A 19,579-nucleotide genomic window follows, 5' to 3' on the forward strand; every position below is an offset into this window, starting at 1 on the left:
GCGGTGAAGAAAAAGAAGACTGCATTCCCGCACGCGCAGCGCTGGCTACGCTCGTGAAGCGCTTCCAGAACTCCGAAGAGACGTTCCCAGAACCTGACGCCAGAAGGCGGCTATCCTCAGTTCGTCTTCTAGAGTCCTTGGCAGCGGCCATCCCAAGATTCCCATGAAACACCGCGCTGGGAGGCGTGGTCGGCTGCCTGGGCCCCGAGGAGCTGTCCGCATGCCTCGAGGAGGACAAGCCGCGGTAGCACTCGCCAGGCCTGCTTCTGCTGCGCAAGAGGCTCACGTTCGTCGGCGCCCGCTGTGCGCAGGTGAGCCCCACTTGTCATTCGTGCGGGCGACACTTTTCCGGGTGACCCTCAAGGTTATATGTATGCTAGCTTCAGCGCTGCCATTCCGACCACTTAAATCAAGACAAAGCTCCTAGATCGTGTGTAATATGTGTTGGCAACTGAAATCGGAAAAATTCACGCACCTGCCATAGCGCTTCTGAAGCAGCAGGAGCCGCTTTATGCCTCAAGGTTGTGATTTGCGTTAATATTTGCAAGCCGGTGCATAGAGCCTGTACCTTATGTAGTGCATGCTATGATTTCAAACGAGCATATCACCCATTTATATGTCATATGTGCCATTATTTGGTTATTTATATGGTTAAAACTTTTTGGTAGATGGTCTCTCCGCTGCATATACATAACACTCTTATACTACCGGTAAATATGCGATCTTTATGCGGAACGGGGCGGCGGTACGCATTACAGTTGCAAATTACCCGGGGCGAACTATTCGCATTGGGAACAGCCAGAGACGAATATTTCTTTCTGGCGACCATGGGGAATATATAATCTTTTTTGGTGCTATTCCTATCGCTTTCTGGCTAAACGGCTAACCAAAATGGGTGAAAACAATGCCGTTTGGCATAATTTCTGTCTCGACAGGAATATCTGCGAATTTCGGGACCGGATTTTCCATGATTATTTTCGGTCCCCTCCATTACCGATAGCCACGTATTTTTTTTACAACCTGCGCTATGAGCAGCTATGCTCTCAAATGACATGGCATGTACAGAATGACATGTACTATCGGCCACAAAAGTTTATGGGATGCTAGCATGCGGAAAAATTGGCACAGTGACGCAGTGCAGTCACCTGAAATTTGTCATGATATTAGGGGACGTTAGGTGCGCTATCCGCTGGGAACAATACCACGCGGCGAGTGGGTTGCGATGCAGAGCTACAATTTTTTTTCGCCTAGGACACGGGTGCCGTAAATTCTGCTGCCAAAAGTGTGTATTGCGCATTTGCGTTCGACTTACAAGCAAGCTGTAGGCTTCTCATATAAGCGACTACCATGAAGATCCATCCCTGAATCCCTGTTATGCTTCTTTAATCCACTTATATACGCAAATTTGTTCGGTATAGCCGTACTTTCGAGAGCCACGCTGAATATGAGTCACCCACGCAAAGCCCGTGGCTCGCTTGTCTCGGGTTTTTGTAAGGGGAGTTCATACTGGTTCTATCATTATGCGTCCCAGAGATTCCTGTGCAATGAACGTAAGTGTCCTCCTGAGAGAGTGACGTGTAATGTGACTGAAATAAGCGTGGAATAACTTTATTCGGGCGATTAATGTCTACACGGTTCTGGAACTCTTAGAGCTGTGTAAATCCCGGGCATGATATTACGAAACACGCTTCGGGGTTTAAACTCTTGTCTAGCGGTACCCAGCGAAAATTACGATGCACTTGTTGCATACGTTTACACATGCCGATTATGAGCACATGTATGAACATAAGAAACCATCATATCTTTTGTACTGAACGCGTGAGAAAGTTTCAAACGCCGAAGCGTACTGCGTGATATTTTGCCAGCACCAGTGTGTTTTGGAAGCCAGCACTTCCAAGTTAGCAATGTCTCATTTTTAACGTGTTCGTGGTAAAAAAAAAATGCTAGCTAAAGAAATGCAAGTGTCTGGTTTTGTTTTGGGCAACATCTCGTAGATGGGGTCGAAATATGCTTTAGCAGGTGTGCCCTACTTGATCGCTAAATAAACAGATTTATTTTCTTGCCTTGGTTCCGAAGTTGCAGCATGGAACAAACCAATGCGTATATCAAGTATTCACCATTTTTCGTAAGTGCCGCGGCTGCGGAAAATATCATACGCGAATATCCTTGGCCCAGGACGAAGCCGAGCTGCACCCTGCGGTGATGTTGACCAACGTGCTCGCGTGCGTGGGATCCACTCGCAACTCCACTCGCATCGTCGTCAAGCGTCTTTCGCTGGCGTGTCTCTGCTGCCATGCACAGCTGAGCGGGGAAAAAAGTGGTGAGTACAGTCGAAACCAGGCGCCGCGTTTCGTAACGTTTCATTTCGTTCTCCATTATTCTGGCCCCCGTTGTTAGTCACTTTTCCCGGTGAAATAGGCCGTGGTATAAGGCGTCAGACTGGTCCTGGCAGAAACACGCCCATGACGCTAATTATTTGCACAGACGATTCCATGGACGTATCCTACACGCGGTCCGGCGCTTACGCCGACGAATGACAGAGAACGTCGACCAGTTTGACGCGACTAAGGAGCGTTATTGGCGCTAATCCCGTGTCGGTAGAGAAACTGTGTGGTAGCTGTCCCGACCAACTGCTATCCCTGTAACTCAGCTGTACTGGATCCGGCGGCGCCGCGTCCAGACCAGCGGTTTCTGCCACTGGTCATCTTCTTCCCCACCTGCCGCTGCTTGCATCACGTCAGGCCTTATGGCCAAGTGAACCGAAAACGAGGGCATGTACGTCGACATGGTATTGAGAAGCCTAAACCTGGCATTACCAGGAGCGTTCAATGTTTCTTCTGGAAATCAAAAAAACGTTCGGGAGCATGCTTGTATGAGCCTTGAATACTTCAGAGTGTCTAATGTGCTCAACACGATGACTGCTGCTGCAGTACAAATTGTTGCAACTTCCTCCTGTCATATGCGATTTTAGGAACATTAAGCGCGGTAACAAGAGACGGTAATTGCCCTCCGGATTGCAACAGCGTACTCTGTCGTGCAACGGAACGCGATGGATGAAAACACAATACAACTGCTGTGATCTGTACTGACAGTGGCAGATACGTGTGAGTGTTTCAATGCCAGATCGACTCAGCTTTCAACGCAGGCAGTAAAATGAACGGCCAGGTCCTAAAGTTCATAACGGTTTTATCAACTACTGCAGTGCGGTGCACTCCACCTACCAATAATGAAAATAGTCAAGAAAACCAAATGATCTCGTATAAACAGCAAAGACATATGCCGCAGTGCTGCCTTAATGAACCTAGTTTATGCTTCAATTGTTTAAGGAAGCTGTAATTGCAAGAAGCCGTCCTTAAAACGAGACTTCGCAATGTGGAGTTTCAGTATTATGTTGCAGGGGCTTCCACTGCAAGGGCCGTATTTTGTAGACTTCACTGCAATTTAGCGGGGTTTCACAGATCAGGGCGGAGACGCACTTTAGGAACGCCGTACACCACTCCTCGCAGCGAGGTCAACCTGCATGAGGCTGGAAAACCCACAGGCACACCACGCACATTCAGCCACTCCGAATACGTAGGGTGTGCCTGTACTGCGTGGCTGCTGGGATACCGAACATATTCGGCGCATTTTTTAAAGTGTGGTAGGTCATGCACTATCGGGAACCAATTCTTCCTTGATCTGTTCGGCAAGCCTGTTTTTCTGGTGTAGTTTGCCATTCATCTTAGTGAACAGCAAGGACAACCAAAGGCAGTAACGCAGTTTCCTTCAATGTGCTGACCTGACTGCTGAAGCTACCCTGCCGGAGGTGTGCGCAAGACATCCCTAAGGAAACAGAATGAAGGGATGGTCCTTTTATACTTTTTTTTAATTTATACTTTTTTTTCTGTGTCCATGTCTCAGGAGTGCGCTGTGTTTTTCCCCCAAGATGAACTACCAACTAGCCCGCTCTTCCACCCTTGCAAGCCACTTATACGTCATGTACCGTCGCGGCGCAAAGAAACGCGAACAGCGCAGCGCCTATGCGGTTCGCCGTTCCAACTTCTGTTTATCGCTCTTTTACCTGGGTGGTAAGCAAAAGACGTTAAAGTCGTCATAGAATCATGGACGACACTAGCACCTTTTGCTATCCCCGAAGTGAAAGTGTGATGAAAAGAAATGCAAACGGCGGAGTGCCTGGGCTCAGCTTTGTTTGCATTTGTCATTGCCTTTGCACCATCCCGATCAGACGGGATTCCGTTAGACCTTTGAGATCAACTAAATAAAGATCGTGTTAGGTAAAATTCTAGTACGGTCATAAACTGTCCAAGGTCAATACGATGAGAAGTCAACTCACACATCAACGTGCCATATTGTTCAATCATCGAATTTAAAGTTTTAAAAATAATAACAAGAATTGCCAAAGTGTACCTCTACGCTCACACCTTCAAGAATATTCTTCGGGAGTTTGTGTGCGTGCATGAAGGCCTCTATTTTTTATTCTAAGCACTCCCTGTATAATCCCGCTAAGGAATACGCGAATAAAGCGTGATGCTTGAATTCTCATGCAAGGAGGCTCTTCCCTGCACCATTAGCGTTGTTGTTATAGAGCCTAGCACCTGCAGTCTTTTAGATTGCAATATGAGCGACCAAAAAGGTTCCAAGACTTCTTCGTTCTAAAAAATCGAGGAGGCCAGTAACCTAATATCGAATAGCAAGAGTTTTATTTTCTATTGAGCATTGCAAATGCGGGTCTGGTGTTTACGTGGTCCTTCTTATGTCGACCTAAACAGCGCAGAAAGTTTTTCTCGCGTGAGGAGTCCGCTATTACAACGAATTGTTAGTCGCGTCCAAGCATTTTGTTTCGGTGAGACGGCGATTTAGGGATGAATAGCGATATAAATTTGCGCGAAATGTGCACAATGTATGATTGCCAAAAGTATAACCTGTTAAAGTAGGCTCGCTACTAAAATCATCTAAAGAATGACCTGAAGTTTGTAAGCCATTTTTCCTTGGCATAAACTGCGCATCAGTTTTATCTGCGAACCGCACTTTCGATGCAATCTGAAAAGTTCCGCTGGACTCGAGGACGCCGGCCCTCGTTAATATGACCGCGAAAGCTTTGGAAACAAAATTCTCTATAACATGCGAGCAGATCCAAAAAATTATCACACTAGGCTGGAAGATTTTAAACGCGGTTGCTCTTATCCTCGCAGTTCCTGTGGAGAGCCTCGCGAGCTTATCTCGGTCTCGACAGTCTCCCGATTCAAGTGGCCCCATGCCGAAGATGCCGACGTCGACTGCAGCGACGAGGGCGCCAACGGCGGCGCCTTTGGTGGGCTCATGCTTGGTCGCGACCAATGGCTTCCAGCGTGGTCGCGCTAGGCGCCACCGACTAGCCGCAGCCGCCGTCTCAGGGGGCCACCGACCTCGCCAACGGTAAGCATTGTCGTCGATACACATATGGCAGCTCCTTAAGGGCTAAGGAAAAGGGCTAACTGGGTTCGAAATTCGTGCTTTTGAGTGCAATGTTTCTAGGTCAAGGAGATCTGAACCTGTGGGCGGGCACTTTCTCTGAGGGATGCGGTTTTGCGTCTGACTTGCTGTAGTCATCATCATCATCATCATCATCATCATCATCATCAGCCTGACTACACCCACTGCAGGGCAAAGGCCTCTCCCATGTCTGTCCAATTAACCCTGTCCTTTGTCAGTTGCCGCCACTGTATCCCCGCAAATTTCTTAATCTCATCCGCCCACCTAACTTTATGCCGTCCCCTGCTTCGTTTGCTTTCTCTTGGAATCCACTCCGTTACCCTTAAGGACCAGCGATTATCTTGCCTTCGCATTACATGGCCTGCCCAAGCCCATTTCTTCCTCTTGATTTCAACTAAGATGTCATTAACCCGCGTTTGTTCCCTCACCCGCTCCGCGCTCTTCTGATCTCTTAACGTTACACCTATCATTTTCCTTTCCATAGCTCGCTGCGTTGTTCTTAACTTAAGCTGAACCCTCTTTGTTAGCCTCCACATTTCTGCCCCATAGGTGAGTACCGGTAGGATACAGCTGTTGTATACTTTTCTTCTCACGGATATTGGTAAGCTGCCAATCATGATCTGAGAGAACTTGCCATTTGCGCTCCACCCCATTCTTATTCTTCTAGTTATTTCCCTCTCATGATCTGGATCAGCGGTCACTACCTGCCCTAAGTAGACGTATTCCCGTACTACTTCCAGCACCTCGCTACCAAATGCGAACTGCTGTTCCCTTGCTAGGCTGCTGGACATTACTTTGGTTTTCTGCATGCTAATTCTTAGCCCCACCGTTCTGCTTTGCCTTTCTAACTGATTGATCATGCTTTGCAGTTCTTGTCTTGAGTGGCTTAGCAAGGCAATGTCATCAGCGAGTCGCAAATTACTCAGGTATTCTCCATTAACTCTTATCCCCAACTGTTCCCATTTCAGTCCCCGGAATACCTCCTGTAAGCAGGCAGTGAAGATATTGGCGAGATCGTGTCTCCCTGCCTGACACCTTTCCGTATTGGAATTTTATTGCTGACTTTGTGGAGAACTATAGTAGCTGTGCAATTGTTATAAATATCTTCCAATATTTTCACATAACACTCTTCCACACCCTGATTCCGCAATGCCTGCATGACAGTTGACGTTTCCACTTAGTCAAATGCTTTCTCGTAATCAATGAATGCTATATATAAGGGTTGGTTATATACTGCGCATTTCTCTATCACCTGATTGATAGTGTGAATGTGGTCTATTGTCGAGTATCCTTTACGAAAGCCTGCTTGATCATTTGGTTGGCTAAAGTCCAAGGTTGTCCTGACTCTATTAGCTATTACCTTAGTAAATACCTTGTAGGCAACAGACAATAAACTGATTGGTCTGCCATTCTTCAAGTCCTTGACGTCTCCTTTCTTATGAATTAAGATAATATTGGCGTTCCTCCAAGCTTCTGGTACTCTCGAAGTCACTAGGCATTGCGTATACAGGGTGGCTAGTTATTGTAGCATAATCTCTCCTCCGTCCTTCAACAAATCTGCTGTGACCTGATCCTCACCAGCTGCTTTCCCTCTTTGCATTGCTCCTAAGGCTTTCTTTACTTCCTCCTTCGTTACTGGCGGGATGTCCCATTGCTGTGCTCGACTGCCTCCTTCAGTAACTTGATGATTACATTCGCTACTGTATAGGTTTGTATAGAACTCTTTGGCTAATTCAACTATCTTATCCATATTGCTGATGACATTGCCCTGTTTGTCTTTTAGCGCATACATCTGGTTTTTACCTATGGCCAGTTTTCTGCTCACTGATTTTTGGCTACGTCCGTTCCTTTCGCATGCTCGATTTTCTCCATGTTAAACTTTCTTATGTCGGCTACCTTGCACTTATTTATTAACTTCGATAGCCCTGCTAGTTCTATCCTGTCTGTGGAGTTAGACGTCCTCATGATTTGGCGTTTCTTAATCAGATCTTTAGTCTCCTGAGATAGCTTGCTGGTATCCTGTCGAACCATCCTACCACCTACTTCTGCGGCGCACTCTGCAACTATAGCTGTGGGATTATCATTCATTGTTTCAACACTACGGTCGTCTTCATCAGTTAAAGCGGAAAATCTGTTCTGTAGCGACATTCTGAATTCCTCTACCTTCCCTCTTAATGCTAACTCGTTAATAGCCTTTCGCTGTAGTGAAGGTACCGCCTTTGTCAAACGTACAGAGCCCGATGGGTTTGCTTCTGGGTCATACAGTGTGGCTCGTTTTGCATCGTCAGCATGGCAGACCTCATGATAGTGACGAGACCTCTCATCCTCTTTCTTCTGGTGCACAGGACCTCTAAGCGGGGCTCTCCAGCCTTCCTGGAGGTCCGCGACTTAGAAGCATTGCCCTTGGACTGTGTATATTTCACAAAGGCTATACGAGTACCACCAGTTATTGTCATCTTCGTCATATTGAGCCCAGTGGCGGCCATTGCAGGAGAACCTCTTTTATAAATGTCTTAATTACTGCTGTTCAGTAGGACACCTGTGACTCGGGCGTCGTAGGCATTGGCGCAGTGGAGAGAAAGCCCCGGGGTTAAAATTCAGGGCCGCATCAATTTAACAAAGACGACTGGGTTGCTGGCTGATCTCGGCAAACCGACGTGCTGCCATACACAGACACGCTGTGCTAAGAGCAAAATTACGCCCTTTCACAAGAACTAGTGGTAGGATGGCGTAGTACTCGGCCACCACCTCCCACAGGAATTTATTAGCCAGTTGGGGTCCATCCTTTGTCTGAAGTGTACAGCCCAGGGAGTTTCATTCCGGGCCATGATGTGTGCTGCGCTATGCATCTCCAGTGTTCCTAATCTCCCGAAGGTGTGAAGGGCTCTCGTCCTCACCTCTAGGAAGCATAGAACTTTTATTGACGCTACAAAGGCCTCACTGCACAGCTTAGGGCCGAACCCCTTGGCCTCATTAATTTTGGATGAAGGCTGCACATACACCGAATACTCTACATAAGATACGGGTGATTTAGCGTAGATTTAGCGTGCGAATCAGGTGCACATCGGTCCCGGTATTGGTTTGAGGATCGGTATTCAAAGTTCAAGCAGGCTTCAGTGAAAGATCAGGAAAATCGGTGAGTGGGAGCCTTGGTGCTAGCGCAGTGGTAAATTATGCGGCCGCTTACGCACCTTAGCTGTGTGTTCTGTATGCAATGCCCACGGGTGGAAGTGGATGAAGGCGTAACATATCAAAAGAACAGTGCGTGGGAGACTGCATGGTAGTTAAACAAGCGTAACGTCCGGCTGTCGCGATGGCGTAGTGTCTGATGCAATGACCCACAGAGCTTATCTATTCGCTCTACCGCGAGGTCGAAACACACTAGCGGCCCTAGAGTGTCTGATTTTATTATGGGTGAAGCAGGCTTCAGTGAAAGATCGGCGAAAGCAGTGAGTCTGAGGCCAAAAAACTTAACTTCAAGCCATTATTTGTGGGCTTAGATCATGTGAGCGCCACTATTAGCAGAAAAGTGCTATTTCATCACTGAAATGTGTAATATACAATTTCAGACCTTTTAAGAAACTAAGTTCGCCCGTATTTCTACGTCTTTACTGAAGTGCTTCGCTTTAGTCAAAACGATACTCATTTTTTTCTAGCGCTCAGAAAGCGCACCACTGTCTTTCAATAACAGCTAAGTCGCAGGTTCGTTATGTAATGCTAGATAGGGCATCCAGCGTATAACTTCAACTGTGTCCACCGAATGCATCCGCAGGTTGTGTCCGGGACACTACGGTGTTTGCGGCCACGCTGTGCACGCGGGCGGTCGGAGGCCGGTGGCTGCCTGATCGGTTGCGGCCCGATGCCCAGCGTGCCAGTTGACCGGCATTCGGCGAGGGGAGCATGGGGACCTCCTCGGCGGACTGCTCGGCGTTGTACTTGGAGAGCCAATGGCGAGTGTGGGCTGCGGTGGTTTCCGGCGAGACCTTGTGCTGGATGCCATGCTCCGGCGGGAGCTCACAAGAACTAGACAGCGCGCCACGGGAACAGGTCGCCAAGGGGTGGGGGATTCAATGTGACTGCGTGATTTTTATTTTGTTAGTACTTGTTTATAAATGGATATGTGATAGTTTCAAGCAGCGCCTTCGTGGTTTACGGCACTATTTAGAGTTTCGCTCTCTGTGCCTTGTGCCTGAGCATGCGCTTTATAAGCTTACTGCTTCAACGCACTGTTCTTCCTAACGAGAATGAAGCCCTGCTACCTAAAGGCATTTTTTGCAGCTGAATGTTAGTGAAGTATGAGAGGGACGCATACCTTGCTAAGCAATTGCCTTTCTTCCGCAGCGCAAAGCGAGAACCCCCTTTTATCTTAATGCGAAGCAGCTCATATGAGCCGCAGAATTTGAAGAATGTGCAGCCCCGTTCGCTCGATGTAGGCAGAAGTTGTGGACGGCATGCGGTACTATTGTGTTGATTGAAGAAATGTCTTTCACGTCCAAGAAGTCCTACCAATTAAGCTACAGTCGGGTTACGGGGCTTGTGCCAAGCACGTACAGTGGGGGAGGTTTGCGTCTTCGCTCACTGTATCGTATTTGATGTTGTCGTGTAGAATGGAAGCAGTCAAGCGAATTCGAGCTTACGTGTCCATGATCGAACGGAAATGTGGAAAGGCCGAAATGAGGCGTCGTATATCGCTGCGCGTTCGGTGTATAAATTTTCCCATTTTGAGTGGGGCGTAAATGATTGCTGTGCCCGCTCTTGTGGCGCCATTGCTTTTGCATCTTTGAGGAGGCATGCAGTGCTCGGTCATCCCTTCAATGGCTAAACTTTAAACCTTCTCTCTACTTTTGTAGCTGCATAATACATGCCCCAATACGCCGCCACTCGTATAACTGTAAGATCTGGGCGAGGAGGCGCGGTACCGGCAACCTTTTGTGATGACACAAAAAAATTGTTATAACTCAGAAAGAGGAAACCGGTGATAAAAATGAGATTAGTTACGACTGCTCTATTTTAAACGTTGTTATGCTCGTTCAATCTTTCACGTAACATGAACAAAGTTCTTCAGGCCAGGTCACTGTGACGTTGAGGTGACATGCACACAGGAATGAAGCAATGCCCCCTAGATAGAAAAGCCGTGAACGTTTCCTCCTCTCCACACGACCGACGTCACACGGGTGGTCGGCGCCTCCGTTGCGGCTGGAGCGTGAACGGATATTGCAAACGAATATTTCAGTGGTAGGTGATGTCTCACAAGGTAAGAAATACATCAACCGCTAGTTTCATCTTGACGTGAGAAGGAAAAGAGAACTTCGTTTTCACGGATATTTTTCGCGGCTTACAATAAAAAAAAAATTGCAGCCACGCTCATGACTCACCAGTAAAAAACTTTCCTCGAAACGCATTTCTTTTTGGCACGCTGAACAACCCTAAGCGACTGAACGACAATGAATGGTGTATCAATAGAATTACCCTGAAGGCCCTAAAGTGAGAAAACATTTTTGATGGTGGTGGTGTGACACTTCTCATTAACAGCCTTTATGTTAGGCGTTCAATAGGTCCTGGGCCAAGGTGACGAGGGCGCGTGGCAGGTTCAGGTCTCGGAAGCAAGCCAAATGGACCACGGTGGGGTTGGCGGGAAAGGATAGGCGGGGGACTGGAAAGCTACGTGGCACTGTGTAAGGCAGTGTTATATGCCTGCATATGTGTGTGGACAGTTTGGGCACTGAGGTGTGGAAGTGTGCCGGTAGAGATAGTTTGGCTGGTGTACGAAGGAGATTAAACTGTTTTTGGCGAAGAATGCGAGCTTCACGGAGCGATAAGGATGGGTGTGGTGGTGGTAAATAAGCTAAGTCCAATTTTTGCTGCGTGTAGTATTCGTCGACAGTGTGTAAGCCCTGACCACCTGCTCCGTCGGTGGGCTTGTCCATGGGATCCCCGGCGCCCGGTGTATAGTATCGCAGGCAAGCTGGTGAGCCAGCTCATTGCCGGTGATGCCCATGTGACCAGAGATCCACCGAAGGGTCACCGGTCGTGGGCTTAATGCTAAGAGGGCGGCATCAAAGGCCGATCGGGTAGGGAAAGGGAGGGCTCTTTCATGGAAGGCACGCAGAGCTGCCTGCGAGTCTGTATAGACAACGTATTAGGGGAGGGTGGCAAAGTGTGTGATGGCTGGCCGCCGCCGCAGCATCCAAGGGTGGCTTGTGGTTGTATGCGTATGCCTGGCGGCGGCCTGCGTGTGTGTGAGCGGACATGTTGCGTGGAATGGGTGCGAGGTGGAGGTTAGGGAGGTAGATCGGAGACTGCGGTGGGTCTGGGAAAGAGATGGGTGCGTAGGGAGTCTGATAGTATCCACCGCCGAGCTGATGAACTGGACAGGTGGATGATTTGTCTCTCCGGCTGCAGGTTAAGGAGGGCTAGAAGGGGGTGGAAAAGGCCTGTTCTGTACAGGATGTCTGTAGAAGACTGAGGGGGGAGTACTAGTGTTGCTTTGTATAGTGTATTGAGGGCCCGGATTAGTTTGCCTTGTTGTGTACTTGTAAGGGGGCAGAAAGGGATATAGTATAGGAATTTGTTCACGGCCAGTGCTTGAGCAAGGCGGCTGGCATGTGTCTCCGAGAGGCCGGCATGTTTTAAGACTACGTGGCGGAGTAAGTGTGTGATTGAGTGGCATGTGCGTACGGACTGATTGATTGCAGAGGTGAAAGTATGCAATACGGGGCTGACTTACAACTGACTGTTAATTCAAATCGCCACTCATAAGTACACGCCAGCATCTTTCAAGCGCAGATGAATATAAGGAAAGACAAACCACGAAGAACGTACCACGATTTTCCGCACTTACCATAGCGAAAAATCACTGACAAAACAAGCATGAGCATTAAGCCGAAAGAGAAATATGGCACTATAACGCAGATGCGCTGAGAAAATGTGCATTAGCACTGCGTCAGTCACGCAGTAAAGTAAGCAAGTCAGTTTTTCGTCACACAAGAAGTCGAATTGGAAGGCTCTATAGCAGTTTTTATGGTGCATATTTCCAGTAATATCAAGCAAGTGTCCTCACTAAATAGCCGCAGTAAGTACTTTGCCTGTCTGTTCATACAATCACACACTTGACTGTCTGCATCTCTCATTAAGTCCCTTCGCATCGACGTCGTCCAATCTGCACTCACGAACTCTACCTTTCTGAGCCTCTTAGTGCGAAATATGAAGTTAAGAATCTGTTCATGCATATCTCTTCTTTGAGAACACAACCCAGCGACATGGAACTTAACTGATGAAATTAACGTCCTGCCTCTTGATTCAGAAGGTAAGCACCTACTCAAAAAGTACATACATATCAAAGGGTATCCAACTAGCTAGATGCATTCAAAATAGAAGAGGCATTAGAAGGCAGGTAGAAGCAATTTTCTTGACCAGCATCGCAACCATGAGCCTGTTTCAGCAGCAGCGCTACTTAATATGATAGAAACAAAGAGCGTTTTTGATATTGACACTGTGAATGTCGTTTTCGCAGACGTGCCCGTCGCGAAGGGTGTCCACAACGCAAGCACACAAGATAAAAGAATCACCCTCTCATTATCTTCTAAACAAACTTCTCACTGCTAAATACTTGATAGTTTTAGCTGCGCGGGTTTGTGCGCTCATTTCTCGTCTGCGCATGCGCGAGACGCTCAGGCGGGACCGCGTCGAGAGCGGCGCGACGAGCGGGCCTCGCGCAAAGCCTTATGTGCTTGCCCCAGCCGAATCAAACGTAAACATTGAACATTGCGTCGCCAGCGCTACTTCTTTGACGACAGGAGCCTGTCTTTCGGTATGGCGAACAGGCTGCAGGCGGTATCGGATAACTTGCGAACGCAGCTCGATCACTATCGACGCACGAACGCATAGAGGAGGAATACACACGCTAGACAACGCTACGCATGCGTACACGGGTACGCTGCGAGGGATGGCTTGTGCTCTTGACTTGGCTGTCGCAGTGGCAGACTTGTAAATTTTAAAGCGAAAGATTTACAACGGGACATCGTGCTTCGATCGCTGTGTGCCTAGTTTTCACCTTCAGAGGACCTTGAGCTTAGAAAGCAAAGGAAATACGCATAACTGGTCCCCCGGGACAGTGGAAACCGTTGTCGAGCTTTAAGCTACGAAAGCAATAGAGCGGGAGCTTGGAAAGCAAAGGAAAGGCGCATAACTGCTCTCTTGCAACAGTGGACATCTCAGTCGTGCTTTAAGCTACATGGCGGTAGTGAGAGATGTGCGCAGCATGCGTTGGCATTGACGACGTTGTGGCAGAAACGCGGCACTGAAGCCATAGGCCGTCGGCGTTCATTGTGTTCATTGCCGTTGGCGTTGCCAGCGTTTTACACTCCGATGATTTTAAGGAAAGGAAGTGCGCTTAACTGGCTCCTTGGGTCAGTGGACGCCTGAATCGCGCTGATATGTACGTGGGGTGGTGAGAGAGAGGGATGTGGGCTGCATGCGTTAGTGCTGACAACGTTGTGGCAGACACGCGGAACTGTTCCAATAGTCCGCAGCGTTCATTGGGCGAGCAAACTCTGCGTTGCCTATCCAGTGTTCGGAACGCACTCGGCGTTACAGACGCCAATCCGCTTAAAGTTCCGTTACGCCATAGCTTTCTCTTTCTAACCAGGTTCCGCAGTAGTTGAACCGCCGCTAATTTTGTTCGTAATACGAAAACTTCACTGCTAAAACCAAACCATTGCCTCTATTAAGAATACAACAGAGCAAGTCGCCAGAATCGTGAGAAGAATCAGCAGTAGAAATAAGGGGAGAGAGAACAGGACACCCTAAGGCTCATAGACAGCCTCGTCACGAGCAGGGTTACGTACAGCCTCCCCTACCACGAACTAAACAAGCAAGAGACTCTACAAATCGACACCATACTACGCAAAGCGTACAAAACGGCGCTCAAACTTCCAATGTCCACACCAACCGAAAAACTAATGGCCCTGGGAGTATCAAACACCTTCGACGAACTACGAGAAGCGCAACGTAGTGCACAATTAGACAGACTCACTCAAACCAGAACGGGAAGACACCTACTGGAGAAATTACGGCTACCTCTAGGTACACAAACAGACAAGGAACAGATAAATAATGAAGACAGAAACAACATCCGGGTAAGACCAATACCCCGACACATGGATCCGAATTTACATCACGAAAGACGACAAGCCAGAGTCCGAGCACTCACCAGGGAACTCAGCGACAATCCCAACGTAGTCTACACGGACGCAGCAAAGTACCGATACCAACGCAAAACGATCGCCGTTGTAACAGACGAAGGAGGGCAAGAAGTAACCAGCGCAACGAGAAACAACCCAAACATAGAAGCAGCTGAAGAAGCCGCCATTGCTCTGGCAATATCGCACGGCAACGCAACAGGACACAACCTCACTATAGTGACGGACTCCAAACAAGCATGTAGAAACTATACAAGAGGCAGGATCGACAGCATCGCCAATCATATTCTACACACGACGAGAAGACACAAAAACACTAAACATAGTATAGTGTGGGTTCCGGGACATGAGGGGATGAGGGGCAACGTGGCAGCAGACGAGTTAGCTCGAAGATACGTCAACCGAGCAGACTCAGCACTTTGCACCACAGGCACCTTTGACCCAGTTACCCCCACGTACTCAGATATACTCGATCATTACAGGGGTCAGCGGAAACGTTACCCAGCCCCACACAAAAGGCGCACCAAAGAGGAGGCGGTAGACTGGCGCAGACTACAAACCGGTACCTACCCACACCTGCACAAACTACAGAAGATTTTCCCTTACACAATATGCAGACGAATGTCCGTGGTGTCAGGGTAAACCTACACTAGAACATATCACATGGACCTGCCCTAAGGCAGACTTAGAGCCAAGAATAAACCCGAGTGTGATGCAGTGGGAGCACTTGCTGGCCAGCGAGGACGAGGAAGCGCAACGATTCCTTGTGCGCCGAGCCACGATGGCAGCAGTCAAGTGCGGCATCCTGGACCAAGGATCGACCACGGCGCCCAGTGACCCGTAAGGGTCAAGAACACCAATTTATTGACAATAAAGTTATTTCCATCTATCCATCCAAAGCACTGCCGTTACCAAAAAGCATTAAGCAAACGTAAGCCGCTGTTATTTATTTATTCAAACAAAAATCAGAGAGGCTTACATATAAGGACTTTCTGGCAAGTCCAGTTACCGCCACTAGGAGGCTCAACGAGGCGTATCGCTTGAGCGGACGGGGAAGACCGCGAAGAGACGCAGCGCTAAAACGCTACTCTTGCGCGACGCTCCGCTGTGGCTCCGCTAGGAACTACGAGCGGAGCGGACGTAAACTCGCGCTGCTAAAACTCTCTTTTGGTATCGTCAGTCAGAATTATCGCAGCAACAAACTTGTTTAAATGTTTCTCACACAGGAGTGCGAAATTATACTCACGCGTTTCGCAAATCGAAACGCAGCACAGGGCACGAACATCTAGCAGAGTGAATAGGCGAACATAGCCGAAGGCGCTCCGTCTCGTCGTATCGCTGAAAAATATCCTAGGGTGGTTTCAAAGCCGCAAGCACTGGACAACGTACAAGCTAACGAAGGATACACACAACACCATTCACACCTCAGTAGTTCGTCGATTGACTTGCTTCCGAATATTTCTGTGAGTTACGAGACCGACATCGGCCTGGGCCAGAGGGACGCTGGTGCGGGCAGGCTCTCTTCACTGCTAAGTTCGTATGCCGTACGGTTAGTACTGGCCTAGAATGTGAAGTGCTTACATCCTCACCAGATAGGCGGGTAATGCACCAGAGCACATACGAGGGGGTACCCAAAAGAAACCGGACTAAATTTTTTGGTCGGCAAAGCTTCTGTGGTACCGCGTTTTGACACTAGGAGCGCATAGAACGAACATTCCAGAGTCAGTAAGCCGAGTACCGTCGTTGAAGGAGGTCAGACAAGTTTAGGCAGAGTTTTAGAGTGACGACTGTTTTGTGTGAACGTCGTTTTTGCAATGGCTGATTTTCGTGCACAGCGTGCGCCGGTGAAATTCTGATTTTTGCTCGGAAAAAGTTGAATGGAAACTCTTGAAATATTAAGAAAGACGTACAAGGACGATGCTGTGGGGACAACTCAAGTGTTCCTGAATCGAATCCTGAATCAAAGCAACAATCATGCCAATGGAAAACTTCAAATTCACCTCGCCTCAAGAAAGCTCGTCAGGTGAAACCAAACCTCAAAACAATGCTGATTTGTTTTTTCGACGTGAGAGGAGTCGTTCATTGAGAATTTGTTCCGCAGGGTCAGACAGTTAGCCAGGCTTTCTACTTGGATGTTTTGAAAAGATTGGGCAACAGTGTGCGGTGGAAGCGGCCAGATTTGTGGCGGTCGGGTGACTGTTTTTTCCATCATGGCAATGCCTCTGCTCACACAGCTCTGTCTCTACGACAATTTTGGACCAAAAATGGCGTGACCCCTATTCCTCAACCCTCATACTCTCCCGACCTTGCCCCGTGCTACTTTCTTTGTTTCCTAGAATGAAAAAATAGGTGAAGGGAAAGCGTTTCGCTGATGTTGCTGAGGTGAAGAAAAAAACGACGGAGGCACTGTCAAGCATCACAAAAGATGAATTTAAACAATGTTTTGAAAAATAGAATGAAAGATTCGACATGCGTATCATTGCAAGTGGGGAATACTTCGAAGGAGAGTGAAGGTCTGTGCTTAAAATGTGAACAAATAAGTTCAAACAAAAATAAGTCCGGTTTCTTTTGGGTACCCCCTCGTATCTCTCTTCGTTTCTTCGCTTTCATAACCACTCACTCGCACACAACACACCACTGCGTTCCATCAGCGTGAATTAGGCCTAAACCCTGTCGCTCGGTGGCTTCGTCGCTTGCTGTGAGGTAACACTAACACGCGTCGTGAGATCGAAAAAGGCGGTCCCTAAAGACGCACTGGACACTCAGCCGTCTATGACAGCAAGCGCAGGATCCGTGGACAAAACTTTCCGGCATAAAAAAGCACTTAAGAGCATAGTACGTGCACTAAACACGTACGTGCTGCAGAAAAGTACTATGGGCAAGCTTCGTCGGGACATCTTTCCCTATGTGTGGCTTGATTTTCACCGTCCACTCTTACTTCGTCCTCGGATCGCTGTCCAGGCCAGTCGATGTCTTCTTTGTCTAGGGGGTATTGAATGAAGGCAGGACATTGCATACGCGAAGAAACGCTTGATAGAACTCTGACGAACTTAGTGGTGAGAATTCTCGGCTGGGCTCTCCATGTATACATGGCTATATTAGTAGCTAAAAATCATAAGTCATCGGAAACCGCTGATGTAAGCGTAGAATCGGTTGCTCGTAGTTGAGACGACCGTTCGGGGAAAAAAAATGTTTGTGCATGTAGTAACATATGGACTGCTTATCCTGTAGCAGTGAGAGTTCCAATTCCGCCTTTTCCGTGGACATCGAAGATCTCTTCCATTCAGTTCCCCAAAAGGACTTGTCAGTTACTGTGCGGGATCTCATCGAAAACCGTATCTCATCGAAAACCGGATCTCATCGAAATAAAAGCGTAGAATTGTTTGCGCGCAGTTGCGACGACCGTTCGGGAAAAAATGTTTGTGCATGCAGTAACATATCCGCAGGATAACTCTCGTCGCGTGGCGGATAAAAAACGACGACGAGAATTGCTGAGGATTGATAAAGCGCTGTGAGTCCAGACTGGCAGCATTTCCCCTTTCTAGCAAGCAGATACCCAGCGTACCATGACAGTTCAGAGTATAACAAAAATATATAATCGAGCATATCTTGTGACCTGGTCTGCGCCATTGAGATGTTCCATGGGCGCGAGATCGTTGTAGAGGTTCCTTCCAAGAATTTTGGAGTGAACCCGGAAGCGCGTGATCACCTCACTTCGCGGACTGCTGTCGCGGAGAGGCTGCGACAATAGGCGGCGAAGGCGCATGCCCAGCAAGCATGGCCGGCTGCTCTATCCTAGCATGCCCCTGGTGCTGCTCATTCTTGTCGGCTGCCGGCGGCAGCGCTGTGCGAAGCTTGGAGGGAACGCGCTCCCGTGTTCCCTCCCATATCTCTTCTACCTGTACAGGCCTAAACAGCGGAGGAGCGATTTTCCAGCCATTCCTGATTGTTGAATCGATTTTCACGAATCAGCCACCTGGGTTCTATTCTTCGCCGCGTCTCCAGAGACTGCACCACTGAGCACTTGGGACTCTGTGCAAAATTTCAGTTGTCGGGCTGCTTCCAGACACTGAAGATAGTCGCTTACGCGTAGTGCCAAGCGTGACCACGGCTTGCCTGCTGTCAGCTCCCTGACTGGCATAATTTTTTGTGTTTCTTGCGCCACAGTTTTTTTGGCGAGCTCAAGTGATGGAGGAATGCCACCAATGTCTTATATTGAGCATCAAGCATCACCGTACTTGGCGACCATATCGATGACGGCTTTGTTTAGGCGTCCTGTGCGGCCGCTGTTTCGTGGCCAGTTAAAGGGCTGTCGTCTTTGAATGGCGTATCTCGCTCTGTAATGTATTATCATCTTTGTAAGCTCAGGCATAAATGCCGTTATTTTGTCCATCGAGCCATTATGGGGCGCCGTGGCTCAGAAGAAGGTTCTCAACAATAAGATTTAACTTTAGAAGATTGCGTAAGTTAAAATTTTAGAGCGAAGTCTCAAGTAGATAGGCGTCATCATTATGCAAGAAGTTCTGGAAGCCGATACCGTTAAGAGGTCGAGAACGCACGCACCTATCTGTTGATAGGGGTCAGTTAGCGGCGCAACGAGGCTTTGAGAAGTCTTCACTTAGTTCGCTATAGCGAATTCTCCTCAGCATGAGCGGGAAGCGGATGGAGTCGGTGGTCGGGTCTTCGTGATATTTTTTCAAATTTTTGTTTCTTAGGCAAAGCATAGATAACCCAGGTCTCCACGCATCTGCCGCTAAATGAATTTCTGTCTATGTACTTGCTCATGCTTTTAACTCGGGGCCATTGCTGGGGTCCTGTGAAAAACCACTGGCTTTCCTACCTCCAGCGAAAGTGACGTCTTCCTGCTTACACAGCGATGTAAGGTCCACGAGAGCGCGATAATATAT

At 48.3% G+C, this 19,579-nt stretch overlaps 1 protein-coding gene and 1 pseudogene across 3 annotated transcripts in view; one reads left to right on the plus strand and one right to left on the minus strand.

Moving 5' to 3' along the window:
• Positions 1-19,579, minus strand: part of LOC149354717 (uncharacterized) — a 371,296-nt gene that overhangs the window by 142,709 nt on the left and 209,008 nt on the right. The window lies entirely within an intron of this gene.
• Positions 221-18,861, plus strand: LOC149354723 (uncharacterized; annotated as a pseudogene).

This window comes from Amblyomma mixtum, chromosome 3 (genome assembly GCF_055824585.1).
Source record: "Amblyomma mixtum isolate Tamu chromosome 3, ASM5582458v1, whole genome shotgun sequence".
Classification (NCBI taxonomy): domain Eukaryota; kingdom Metazoa; phylum Arthropoda; class Arachnida; order Ixodida; family Ixodidae; genus Amblyomma; species Amblyomma mixtum.